We start from the raw sequence: 13,254 nt of genomic DNA, 5'->3' as shown, positions 1-13,254 counted from the left end.
CATGCACCCATTTGGATCTGTCCACTCTCCTCTGGGAGAACAAGGTTTAATAACTACTCTGAATTGGCAGTAGCCATGCTTACACCCCTCCACCATTGCCTTAGAACAGCACAGGAAGCAGGGAAGGACATTACAGGTTTTCAGCTTTTTCCAATCTTTGAGCAGATTAACTAGCAAAATCAGTATGTCTGTATTCATGCTGCAGTTTCTTTTAAGACTCTAAAGGAGCTCAAAAATGCTTGCTGTACAAATTCATCTTTGTTTAAAGTCGGCTTGATTCCTTATGCAAAGAGCCTTTACCCCCACATAACTGGATTTCTATGGCCAAATTTTTTTATGGAGGAGGGTGCAACTACTTCCGTTGATGGTCTTACTGAACTGATTATTGCACTTAACAGGCTGAGAGACACTGGAGACAAGGCTTTGATGACCCCTTCGAGATGTTAACTGGAACTGAAGAATTTACAGATCTGGAAACACAATTAAATTATGATCTTGCCATAAATGATCAAACTACTGCATGTGCCAAAAGGGCATGGAGAGAGCTACATAATCGAGGTGAATCAACTTTGGATTTTAGTCAGATCTAACAGGGGTCAGAGGAGGCATTTTCAGATTTGGAGGAACATCTATACCAGGCAGCAAAGAGATCATTAGGAGACTTGGATGCCTCTGAGTTTCTAGTCAAGCAGCTAGCATTTGAGAATGCTAATAAAGTTTGTCAGGAAATCCTTCAACCCCATTGAAAAAGGGGGATGGTCTCCAAGTTCATTGCCTTTGTGTGGATGTGGGTCACACACAGCTACAGGGCATAATGCTTGCCGCAGCTTTGAAGCGGGTATTACAACCTCAGTCTCAGAGGTGCCATTCTTATGAGTGCTGTTCCAATTTTGGTAGAACTGGGCAAATGGCTTGGGACTATGGATATCTGCACAATAGGGTAGAGACCTCTCCCAGTTTGCACAGATGGCACTAACAGGGAGATAACTGCATCCCATGGGAAGATTTGGATAGATATGGCAGCGGTAGTTCACAGCCAATTCAGCCTTCAATTCTGCCTTCTTTGAGGCCAGAAAACTAAGAGCTGGGCCTGCCCTGGGCCCACCAAACTGTAGGGGCACTGCAATATACACTAGAAGAGGAGTTGCAGACTCTGATGTCATCAGGACTGGTTATGCCAGCTCGTCACTATTAGCAGCTAACTCCACCAAGACTGTACACTATGGCCAACCTTGGGAGTTACTTTAATGCCTGAAATGTGGCCAAACGAGTCCCTACTGGGGTCATGGACCATTACCCCAAATAGCATAGGCTGAGTTTTGGGGTGAAACAACTTTAACAAGGGAATTCAGGTGCTGCCAGGAGTGATTGATTCAAACTTTAGAGATAAAATTGAAATTATTGTGCAGTCAGAGCCCGATACTTAGCTCTATTTAAGAGATGATTGGCACAGCTAATACTCCTGCCTTGTCAGAGTAGACCTCAACTTCTGGGTCCCCAGACCAAGTGTACTGGGCTCAATTAGTTCAGCAAGAATGCCCTCTACTGGATCTTAAAGTTAATCATTAAAAAAATTTCAGGTATCATAGATACTGGGGATTATAAATCTGTTCTATCTAGTAGATTATGGCCTAAGAGGTAGCCTTTACATATTGCGCTTGCCAACATGGAGGAGATAGGTCAGATCTCTCAGCCTGCACAAAGTGCTCAATATCTTCACTGGGACAATAAAGATGGTAACTCTGGAATTTTCAAGGCTTATGTTCTAGACATCTTGCCAGTAAATTTGTGGGGCTATGATATTCTGCGCAGCTTAGGTTTGTTAATAGTAACTTCAAATTTTATCATGTTTTTGAGGGACTTAATCAAACATTTTTTCCTAGGGAAACAGAGGAAAATTTACAAGAGTATTTACCTACAACTCAATCTTCCCAAGAGAGACTAATTAATGCACCCAGCCAAAACTTTTGATAGTTCTCCTAACTTTATCCCCAACACAGAGAACAGCAGAAAAAAAATCATTGGCTCATAGAAGAGCCAATCTGGGTTAGTCAGTGGCCCTTGTCAGGGGAAAAACTTTAAATACCCACATGTTAGTTCAGGAACAACTTCAGGCTGGCCAGTTACAACCTATGCTCAGTCCTTGGAACATCTTTGCAATTAAGGAAAAAATCTGGCAACTGGAGATTATTACAAGATCTCAGGGTAATTAATTGTGTTATCAAGACCACAGAGCCTTACAAAAGGGCTTCTTTTTTCCTACAGCTATCAAATTGGATTATCTTTTAATAGTAGTAGATTTAAAAGATTATTTCTTTTCTGTACCATTATGGCCAGATGACTGTAAAAGGTTTGTCTTTAGTGTCCAAGCAATATATTTTTTAAAAACCAGTTAAAAGATATTGCTGGAAAGTGTTGCCTCAGAGAATGTGTAACAGTCCTACCCTTTGTAAAAATTTTGTGGCATACAACATCATGCCTGTGAGGGAGAAATTTCTTGATGCATATATTATTTATTTTATGGAATATATTCTTTGAGCTCATGTTAATTCAGACGTATTCCTAAATTTCTTTGCCCAGTTAGAGACCTCACTCACAGCAATGGGTTTGTGCATTGCACCTCAAAATGTACAGAGGATATCTCCTTTTCAATATCTAGGTCATGTGATTGAAGGGCATAAATTCTGTCCTCAAAATATACAAATTAGAGTCAAGGAGTTGACATTCTTAAGGATTTTCAAAAACTATTAGGTGATATAAATTGGCTGAGGCTATCTTTAAAGCTAATTCCTTCAGATTTAAGTCTGTTTTTCCAGATATTACAGGGAGAGCCTTCTCCAGCTTTTCATTAGCTCAGAGCAGAAGTAAGAATGGCTTTGAGGAAAGTTGAAATTGCTATTAAAAATGCTCACCTTATTAGAATTAACCCACAAGGGCCTTCATATTTATTGATATCACCACTACGTAATCTCCTACAGGAGCAATATGGGAGTTATTGAGTGGATTAATTTAGCTTACTCTTCTCAAAGGTCTTTAACTCCTTTTCATGATTTTGTTGCTCAATTAGTTATCAAGGGCAGAATTTTATAGCTGGTTGGATCAGAACTTAATATTATAATCATTCCATTTTCTGCTCAACAGAATGATTGGCTTTTCCAAACTTCTAATAATTGGCAAGTAGCTTTTGCTATAATTTTCCTGGTCAGATAGAAATTCATTATTCTTTTGATAAAATTATTCAATTTGCCTTTGTAACTACACTTATTTTTCCAAAGATTGTGCATGCACATCCAATAGATGGAGCACTAATGGTATTCACTGATGGCTCAAGCTCAGGGAAAGCAGGTTTTATAGTCATGCTCATAGGGAAGTGGTACAAACCTTATCTTCTTCTGCCCAATAAGCAGAGTTTCAAACTCTCATTTGTGCTTTATGTCTTTTTTGCAAATGAGTCCATCAATATTTATCCTGACAGTTTATATGCAGTTTGAGTTGCAAAAAATATTGAAACTTCAACTATTGGGTATACACCATCACAAGAATTGTTTAATTTGTTTCATACCCTCCAAAGGACAGTACAAATGCAAAAACACCCATGCTTTATAGGCCCCATATGGCCCCACACAAATCTTCCAGGGCTTTTAACACCATGTAATGATAACTCTGATAAACTGGTTGCTGTTTGTCAGTAAATATCTTTATGTGACTGTGCACAAGCATTGCATTCTTAGCATCATCAAAATGCTTCTAGCTTACATAAAAATTTTAATATTACTAGAGAGCAACTTTGTCAATTTGTATGTCACTGCCCCCAATGTGTTATACACACTCAATTTTTACCATCTGGGGTAAGTCCCCATGGATTAAAACCAAATCAGTTATGGCAAATGGATGTAACTCACATTCCTCAATTTAGTAAGCAATTTTATGTACATGTAATTGTAGATATTTATTCTAAATTTATCTTTGCCACAGCTCATGAAAAAGAAAATACTCAACATGCTATTTCTCATTGCTAGCTGCTTTTGGATTATTAGGATGTTCTTTACAAATTAAAACATAATGCACCAGCTTATATTAGCTCCTCTTTTCAACAATTTTGCCAACAATTTTATGTAGACCATAAAACACGTATTCCTTACAACCCTCAAGGTCAAGTTATTGTAAATCGAGGTCGTTTATCTATTAAACTACAGTTACAAAAATGAAAAGGGGGAGATAGGACTAAGACCCCCCCAAAATAGCCTCAATCATACTCTGTTTAATTTTAATTTTTAAAACTGTGACTCAGAGTGTCACACTGTAGCAGAGCAACACATGTCTTTCACAGCAACAGGCCCTTTAGGCCAAGTTTGGTGGAAAGATTTACAAACTTGTCAATGGAGAGGACCAGATCCAGTCATAATTTCGGGCAGAGGTCATGCTTGTATTGTCCCAGAAGGTGCTTTTCTTCCTAATTGTGTACTTGAATGTGCCATCAGGCATGGAGGACTTAGAACCAAGGTTCAGATGACTGAGGATTGACCCAGAAATTCCAGACCTGATTCTCCACTAAGAGAAACTCTTGAAGGAAGAGGGGAAAGAATATGGCCCAGAGAGACCCAATGGTGAAGCTGCACTCATGGAAAGAGCTAAAGAATCTGACGCTGCAGGCTGAGCAAATGATTCAGCAGCAAGGAAAAACTAAGTCTCCAACAATGTTGCTTGCCACAATACAAGCTCTTTTGAGCTAAGTTTCCAAGAACTGTTGAGTTTTTAACATTTATATAAATGGCATCAGGTTGCATGCATATACTGTCAATTACTTTCTTTTGTGAACACTAGAGCTTTGAGATTGATTTTAAGATGTTGAAATCCAATTCATTCATTTTAATGGTTGGGATATGTAGTACCTCCCATGATATGAATGAACTGCAAAAAACTAAAAATTTTGTGCTTCAAAGGACACTATCAAGAAAGTGAAAATATATCTATAGAAAAGAACAAACATGTTACAAAGCATAATTTGATAAGAAACTGTGTAAAGAATATATGAATAATTATGTTTTCACTTAGTTTATTTAATTTTTTTTCTTTTATTTTTAATTTGTTCCAATTAGTTATACATGACAGTGGAATGCATTTTGACACATTGTACACAGTGGAGCACAAGATGTCCTTCCTCTGGTTGTACATGGCACAGACTCACACCAGTAAAATTCTTAAGCCTCAAAACAAAAAGACAAATGCTTCAGGTAATTGTGGGCAAAAGACATGGATAGATATTTCTTCAAAAGAGTGAATCTGACTTATCTTTCCTATATACATAGATGAATGCCTCATAGTGAGTCTCCATATCATGTACATCCACAAGCCTGGGATCCTAATTAGAATAAGGTCTGCTTTATGTGTCTATAAACATATCATGCATAACTAAAAAGAATAAATAAAAAAGTGATTAACATTGTTCAGTATCAGTAACCAACAGGAAAATGCAAATCAAAACCACATAAGATGCCATCTCACATCCACTACAATGCCTAAAATAAGAGATGGAAACATGAAGTGTTAGGAAATAAATGAAGTAATTGGATCTTTCACACATTTTTGGAAAGTATTTAAATGATACAGCTATTATGTAAAACACTGACAGAAGTACTTTGTAAGGCAGAAATTTCACTCCTGAGTATACACTCAGATAAAATTGAAAACAAGGAAAAAAAATGGAAAACTAGAGTTCACAAACAAGTTTCACACTAATGTTTTTAATGGCATCAATCACAATAGGCAAAAGGTGTAAATAACACAAATGTCCATCAACTGATGAAAGGATAACTAAATTGTGGTATATCTATACAACGGAATATTATATGGCCATAAACATGAAGTACTGATATATATTTCACATTGACACAGAATGCTTAATGATATCACTTTGCATCACAAAAGACCACATATTACATGTCTCCAATTTATAATGTATGCATCAAATGCAAAGCTAAAGAGATAGAAAATAGAGTAGCGTTTGTTTAGGGTAAATGATTTTGAAAGCTGACAGTTAAAAGATAATGAGTTTTCTGAGTTTTGACAATGGTGATGGCTGCATGTATCATTTAACATGTGAAAAATTATGGAATTTTACATTTTAAGGAATCATATAGTATGTAAATAATATCTTAATGAAGTTGTTATTTTTAAAGAAATGGTAATCCACATACTATTTATAAGAAAAATTGGAAGGAGGACATCTGAACCAAGGATGTTCTTGCTTTTTTTTCACAAATGGATCTTGTGGATTGTTGAGGGAATTGACATTAACTCCAAAGGAGGTGCTAACAATCACGTTCATGCTGTAGCTCCCCAAACTTCTGAGTAGAGAAAGAAATGTAAAATTTTAATCTGCACTGCTTTACTCTCCTACTACACATGCTGGAAGAAGTGTGACCAGCACATTCACACACTGTCAGAAATATCTGTTGAACAAATGACTAGCCCATGCTCCTATCAAATGCCACGAGGCAGCTGCCCCTGTGCCAGGGGAGTTAGGGACACTAGGGTAGTGAGCTCAAGCAGTTCAGTCACAGAGAGACAGACACCCTTAATCAGACAAATTACATCAGTGAGTGGAGTGTAGATGATAAAAGATGATTAAGTATGGAGCTTCAGCAGGACCAGGGTGTTATAATTGACTCCTGGTAGGGGATCCAAGATAGGTGACCTTGACCTAGGTCCTGCCTAAGCACAGTCTGTGCCAAGAGCTGATTTCTCTCTAGCACATCACATAACAGCAACACCCTGTTCTGAGAGGCAGAAACATTGTCCCCCCTTCTCTGAACCAACTGCTACAGCTTCTGAGAGGTCCTGCACTCCAAGACCCAAGGTGGCCCCAAGGGCAGAACCTCACAAAAGGGAATGAGTAAGAATATCCTCAGTTAAAACATTGAAAATCTCCTCAAAATATACTTGGATAGTCTCACAACTTGGTGAACATATTCTCTCAGATTTCCCAAGACAGTATCAGTGGTTGTTCATGGGTCAAAATAACCCTTTTATACAACAAATGGTATGGTAGTTGTAATCCATATCCTTTCAGGACCTTATCTCCATTGAAACTGGAGGAAGAAGTGGTGGAAATATTTCATATTTCGTATTTTGCTGATATTCTCAGTACAACCATGAAGAGATTTGTTGTTCCGTAGCCTGCATTGTATCTTTCTTTTTTAAAATTTTTTTAAATAATTTTTTTAGTTGGACAGCATGACTTTATTTTATCAGTTTATTTTTATGTGGTGCTGAGGATAGAACTCAGTGCCTTACACATGCTCGGCAAGCACTCTGCCACTGAGCTGCAATCCTAGCCCTGCATTGTATCTTTCTATCCCTGCTCAATAGGTACCAGAAACTTCCCATAACCAACATTCCCTGTGCTCCACCCTCAACTTCTGAGTGATCACATTCTTCGTTGGAAAACGACTTTTGACTTACATAATATTCACATTGATGATCAAGCAGATAAACTAATTCTGTTTTCTGTACACACATGTCCCAGCACCCTGACTCATCCTAGGAGCCTCTCTTCCTTCGGTGGCCCATTGTGGTTGTGACAGCACACACTTACTTTTGTCTGGTCAGGGGAGTAGCTCAACAGTGGTAATTTCAGTTTCCTGGCAGGCTGCTGGAAGGTCTTAAAACAGCTCAGAACCCCAGAGCTGCCTGCTACTTACTCCTTCACAGTGACAGGCTCGCCTTTCTTCACTTCCTAGCTCAGGTACTTCACCATTGCGTCTCCATATTGGTTAATGATGGGGACATCTAAGCACAAACACAACTCCACCCACAGTTAGAAGAGAATCGAGTCCCTGAGGCAGTGGTTTTCCCAGGATTATAAAGTATGAGATATTTATAATGAATCAAAAAGTATCTCTTCTAGGACATAAAGACCAAAGGTCATTTGAAATTTATCATTAGTTCTTTTTATTTATCCATATAATAAGTTTCATTTTGACATAATTATAAAAGCATGGAAAATAATTTTGCACTTCAATTGCTTGACATGTTGAACATTTTTTCTTATATTGATTGGTCATTTTTGTATTTCTTCTTTTGAGAAGGGTCTGCTCAGTTCTTTTGCCCATTTATTGAGTTATTTGGTTTTTAGTTGTTAAAATCATTGAGTTATTTTTATATCATAAATATTAACAATGTAAATGAAGTGCAGGGTCAAAGATTTTATACCCTTCTAAAGGTTCTCTGTTTATGCTTTCAATTATTTCTTCTGATGTGAAAGGTTATTAGATTAGAGAAAAATTGATGACAAGCAAATTTATTAAGTTCTTACAAATGCTTAAGATGCAAGAGACAGCTGGGGTGTATCAGTGGAGACTCAGCCTTGCGTGCTCTTTCCACTCAACCATATGGCCTTTATGGGCCATGCCAGTTAGGCAGGATGATGTGGCCAGCTCTGCAGTTTTGAGGACTTGATGAGAGAAGATGAAGAGGGAGAAAGAGGCAAAGCCATCTCCCACTTGCTTATAGAACACAGAACTATAATAATACCTCTGGAGCTGCTTTTACCAAGCATTATTAAGAAAATGGCTGCTGAAATTAGCTGATTTTATCCTAGCAGATTATGAAGTACACAAGGTCATGGGAACACAGTGGTTTAAAATGTACTCGACATGCATTCATCAAAGTCAGTAGAATGAGGTAGGCAGAGAAATCCCTGTGTACACTTGTATTGAAAACTCCTAATTGACAGTTAAAAACAAATGAAATCTCCAAGACTTTACACTTGCAGAGAAAGTTAAAATAAAAGAAAGCAGAGATCATATCATTTCCTAATCTGTTCATCTCTCTCTCATTTTTCTTTTAAATGTACATAATAACCCTCAAATTTATATAAAGTCACTTTTAATAAAGTGATAAACTTGAAAAGAGATAAAGCTAGGCATGCTGCACATTTTAGAAAGGTCTGACTTAATACCTCCTATGTAGTTTTAAAGGCTCCTAATGAAGACAAAATGGAAAAGGGGTAGAGGCTGGGCACTGGAGAGAAGGTGAGGCCAAGAGTTTTTGGGTCATCAGAGACTGAGAAAAGTCAGAAGTATGACATTCTTGGCCATGAACCTTGACACTTGGTGAAATATGGGACCCCTGGCAGGAGGAGGAGCCCCTAAGAGCTTTATGATAATTAATTCCTAGTAATAGCTCTGGGATGACATTGTCCTCTTGCCCTGGGGTGCCCCATCCAACAAGTCTACCCAAGGGAAGTTTCCAAAATACTCACCCCCACATTTTTCCATAATTTTCATGACATTGGATGTCATGCTGCCAAAAACCCTGGGTGGAGAAACAAGAGAATTTATATTGTTATTTTGAAAATATGGAACCCTGCTTCTAATTGAGGAACCAATGATTCCAATCCCTTGAAATCAGACAGGAATATGGTACATCACTGGCAGTTAGAGGGAAGCTCTTATTCTAAGATATCCAAAGGCAAAGAAGAGGAAAATAAATGGGATATTAGAAAAGGGAATTTAGAGACCATCTTGAATTTTCTTGAAGTATTGTACATATTGAAGAAATTATCCTTTTTTTTTAGACAAGGTATTGCTATGTTTCCTATAATGACCTTGAATTTGTGATTCTCCTGCCTCAGTCTCCAGAGTGATTGGTACTACAGGTGTGTGCCATTGTTTGGCCAGTTGTCCTTGAGTATGAGTGTGAAGCAAGCCTGGCTTTCTGTATCATTTTGTCATGCGCGTGGACTCTTTCTGAAATCCTGCCAACTTTGAATAATTCCCTCCACCTGGATGTGAAAAAAACCAAAGCTGAGCGAAAGTGAGTGCGTTTCCCAGGGACATTTGCAAGGACACTTCACTCATTTTTTTCCCTAGATCTTTTTCATTTCTGTCATGAATCTCCCTAGAATACTGGGGAAATTAGGAAGTTCAAGGCACCAGTCACCTCTAAGTTGACCATGTTGATGTGATTAGTTTAGCTGGCTTTTTCACTACTGTGACCCTGACAAGAACCATGAGAAAACTAAGATTTACTGGGCCCACAGTTTCAGTGGTCTCAGTTCATACATCGCTTCCTCTGTTGCTGTGGTCTGTGGTGAGGCAGAATAACATGGCAGAAGAGTGTGACAGAATAAAACAGCTCAGGACATGGCACCAGGAAGCAGACAGAAACTCCACTAGCCAGGGACAAAATGATGAGCTAAGAGAAGCTGAGTTCATGTCCCAATTCTTAGATTTATACTCAATACACATTCCCAGACTTGAGTGCTCCTGCAAGGTTCAGCCTGGAATTCTGCCAGGGCATTTCATTTGCATGTCTCTTTGGTATGTTGGCCCTTCCTTAATGTAGTATTTCCCAGTCTAAAAAGGGTGTGTGTGTGATATTTTGATGTTACTTTGATGAAGAGATTTTGCTTAACACTGTCTATTCAATCACAGAAGGGCCCACTGAGAGCCTCTGGTGACATTTTTCTTACAACTTGGTCATAAAACTTTTGGGCTTTTCCTTCTTTCTCTGCAATGCTCCCAGCTCAGCATCCAGCCCTTCTTTAAAATTGACTTCATGTGGATCCTTGGAAGCAGTAATAATATCCTTCTGTTGAATGGCAAATGTACCATTTTGAAACAATGAGACTTCCCACTACCTCACACAAATGTGAGCCATGTTGAGTGTCACCCAAGTCTGTTGTCAGACAATCTGGTTGCCTTGAGCCAGAGGGAAGACCAAGTTCCCTATGTACTCTGAATGCTACAGTGAGGAATGAATGACTGAGGGATCATCTCCAGGCCATTCTCCCTCTCATTGAGCCTGTTCCTCCAACTGTGATGTTCAGATGGTTGCACAGAGCCAGGCATGCTCATGTCCATCAAGGCGGCCAGTCACAGCACACTTTGTTTATTGCCCCCATGCATCAACTCCCTTTTTATGAAAACCCACAAAGGCTGGTGCTCCTTTGGCCTGGCTGGCCAGCAGCTCAGATGTGTCATACTCACAGCCCCATGCCAGAGTGTTCTATGTAATACAACCCCCGTCCCACCATCCCAAAAGATGAGAGAAATACGGAAAAAAGAAATGGTGTACAAGAGTCCTGGCAGCTATTTTAACCATGAAACAACTAGTTCTGCAAAAGTGGCCACGTAGTGGCAGAGGAGAAAACTGTGGCAAGAGCAAATGGCCCAGCATGCTCTGTAATTCCTCTCATCTACATGGAGGAGGACCCTCCAAGTTTAGGAACTGTCCTGTTGACTGAGAAGAAAATATAAAATAAGAACCCATAATGTGTTCTAGACAGTTGCAATTAGAACTTGCTGCTGCTTTTTAGAGGAGAATGTTTAAGGCAGTGTAGTTTTCATATATTCTGTACAAATAGTGCCATTAAATACAATATATTCAATTACATAAATTCATTAGAAAATGGCATCAGAGAGGATTATGTTGCCACAACACCCTGAATTAGTACTTTTCTTTTAGAGACTCAAAGCCAGATCTCTATTTTCCTTTTTTATGCTATTGTGATTCATTATTCTTAAGAGTGAAATTGGGACAGAAGTCACACATGGCCTGTGTTGAATCTCTCCTACCCACACATCAAAATATCCTCTTTCCTTCTGTTTCATTATGCCAGCATCCCATTAAGAGCAATTTCCCTACTAGATGGTATAGATTCATGCTTTCATGTTGGAGTGTAGAGGGAAAGAAAAAAGAAAAGCCCAGTTGGGTTTGGGGTGTTTGTCAGGTTGCTAGTAGATTTTTATATGGGGGGTAAGTAAGTCTCTTTATGATGCTAATCTCCCAGAGAAAGGAAAGATAATACAAAAGGAAAGAATAAAATTTCTTAAAATTTCTGTCAGTTTTTTCTGTTCTAGACACTCATGATTTAGATGTAAAAAGGTCTATGAAATTCAGGGTGGAAGAATTGAGTTTTAGGATGGAGTGATGTGTTAGGAAAGGTTCACAGAAAAGAGGGAATTGTTCAGTCAGCCTCCCAGGGAGTCTGAGGGGCTATGGTGCATTGTACAAATGGTTCTACAGCCAGGGGGGGGCAGGAATCACCATATTAACAGGTATAGTCCTCCAGAATGTCTTTTTCCAGAAAGCCTAGAAGATGAAGGACAAAATCCAAGCAAACTGGTTTTCCCCAGAATTCTCAAAGCTTGAAAGGGTGAGAGGTTCCCACTGCATGGGATAAGAGCTTACCCATTATCTCTATATGGTGAATTCTGGTTCATCACTCTAGGTGCAAACTCAGAGCCAATCAGATTATTCCTGGGAACACACCTCACCATAAATCCCTAAACCCACAGAAATATAGATTTCAGGACAGGGAGGAGCTCAAGCAGTCTGCCTAAGATCAATAGAAAATTCTTAAGGGTTTATAGCAATTTCAATTCCATTATCTATTTTGATCTTCCAAATAGTTAAGGAAAACAGAAACCTGATTAGGCCACCAACTCCAGGCTTCTGGAAGAGAAAAGGCTGGACAGTGACTCACAGATAGAGAAGCATAAGGCTAATAGCCAGGAGAACCCGGGTCTCTACAGAAGAATTCAGGGTCAAGTTCTTCACCACGTTCCTTCATCAGTTTTGAATTCTGTATCTTTCGTTCAGTTATATGGGCTGCCCTTTGCAGAACTGTGCCTGCACAGTGTCCCTTCTGTGATAAGCTATGATTCAGTGAGGCCAGTTTTGTGCTGTGGAAGGAGGTGAGGCCAGGGATGAATCCAGTGGAAAAGCCACCTTTGCATCTCCTGGTCAGGTGTCTTCTTTGCAGTTGGCAAAGAATCATGCACTCTCCTACTTTGACCTTTGTTTGAAAACAGGGACTTAAAGATGCTGCCTTCAGTAAAGACAAGGACTCTGGGACCTGCAGCTGTACAATGAGTAACTAAAAGCAGGATAAAGCTTGGCATTCTGCCTTCATTCAGTATCCTTTACTAAATATTTGTGACTGCTCAGCTCTGCACATAAACATGTTATTAATTTAAGGAGTACTCAGATAAAAACTAGCAATAGATTACAAATTTATCTAATCTATCTTATCCCCCTTATAGATTGAGGCAAGATTGAAGGGGCATTCAACTATCAGCTTTTAAAAAAATATTCTTTTTAGTTGTAGATGAACAAAACACCTTTGTTTAATTTATTTATTTTTATGCAGTGCTGAGGTTCAGACCCAGTGCCTCACACATGCCAGTCAAGTGATCTAACACTGAGCCACAACCCCAGCCCCTCCAGTGTAAGCTTTTACAGTAT

This window comes from Ictidomys tridecemlineatus, chromosome 10, assembly GCF_052094955.1.
Source record: "Ictidomys tridecemlineatus isolate mIctTri1 chromosome 10, mIctTri1.hap1, whole genome shotgun sequence".
Lineage (NCBI taxonomy): Eukaryota > Metazoa > Chordata > Mammalia > Rodentia > Sciuridae > Ictidomys > Ictidomys tridecemlineatus.
This window is presented reverse-complemented; position numbering follows the sequence as displayed.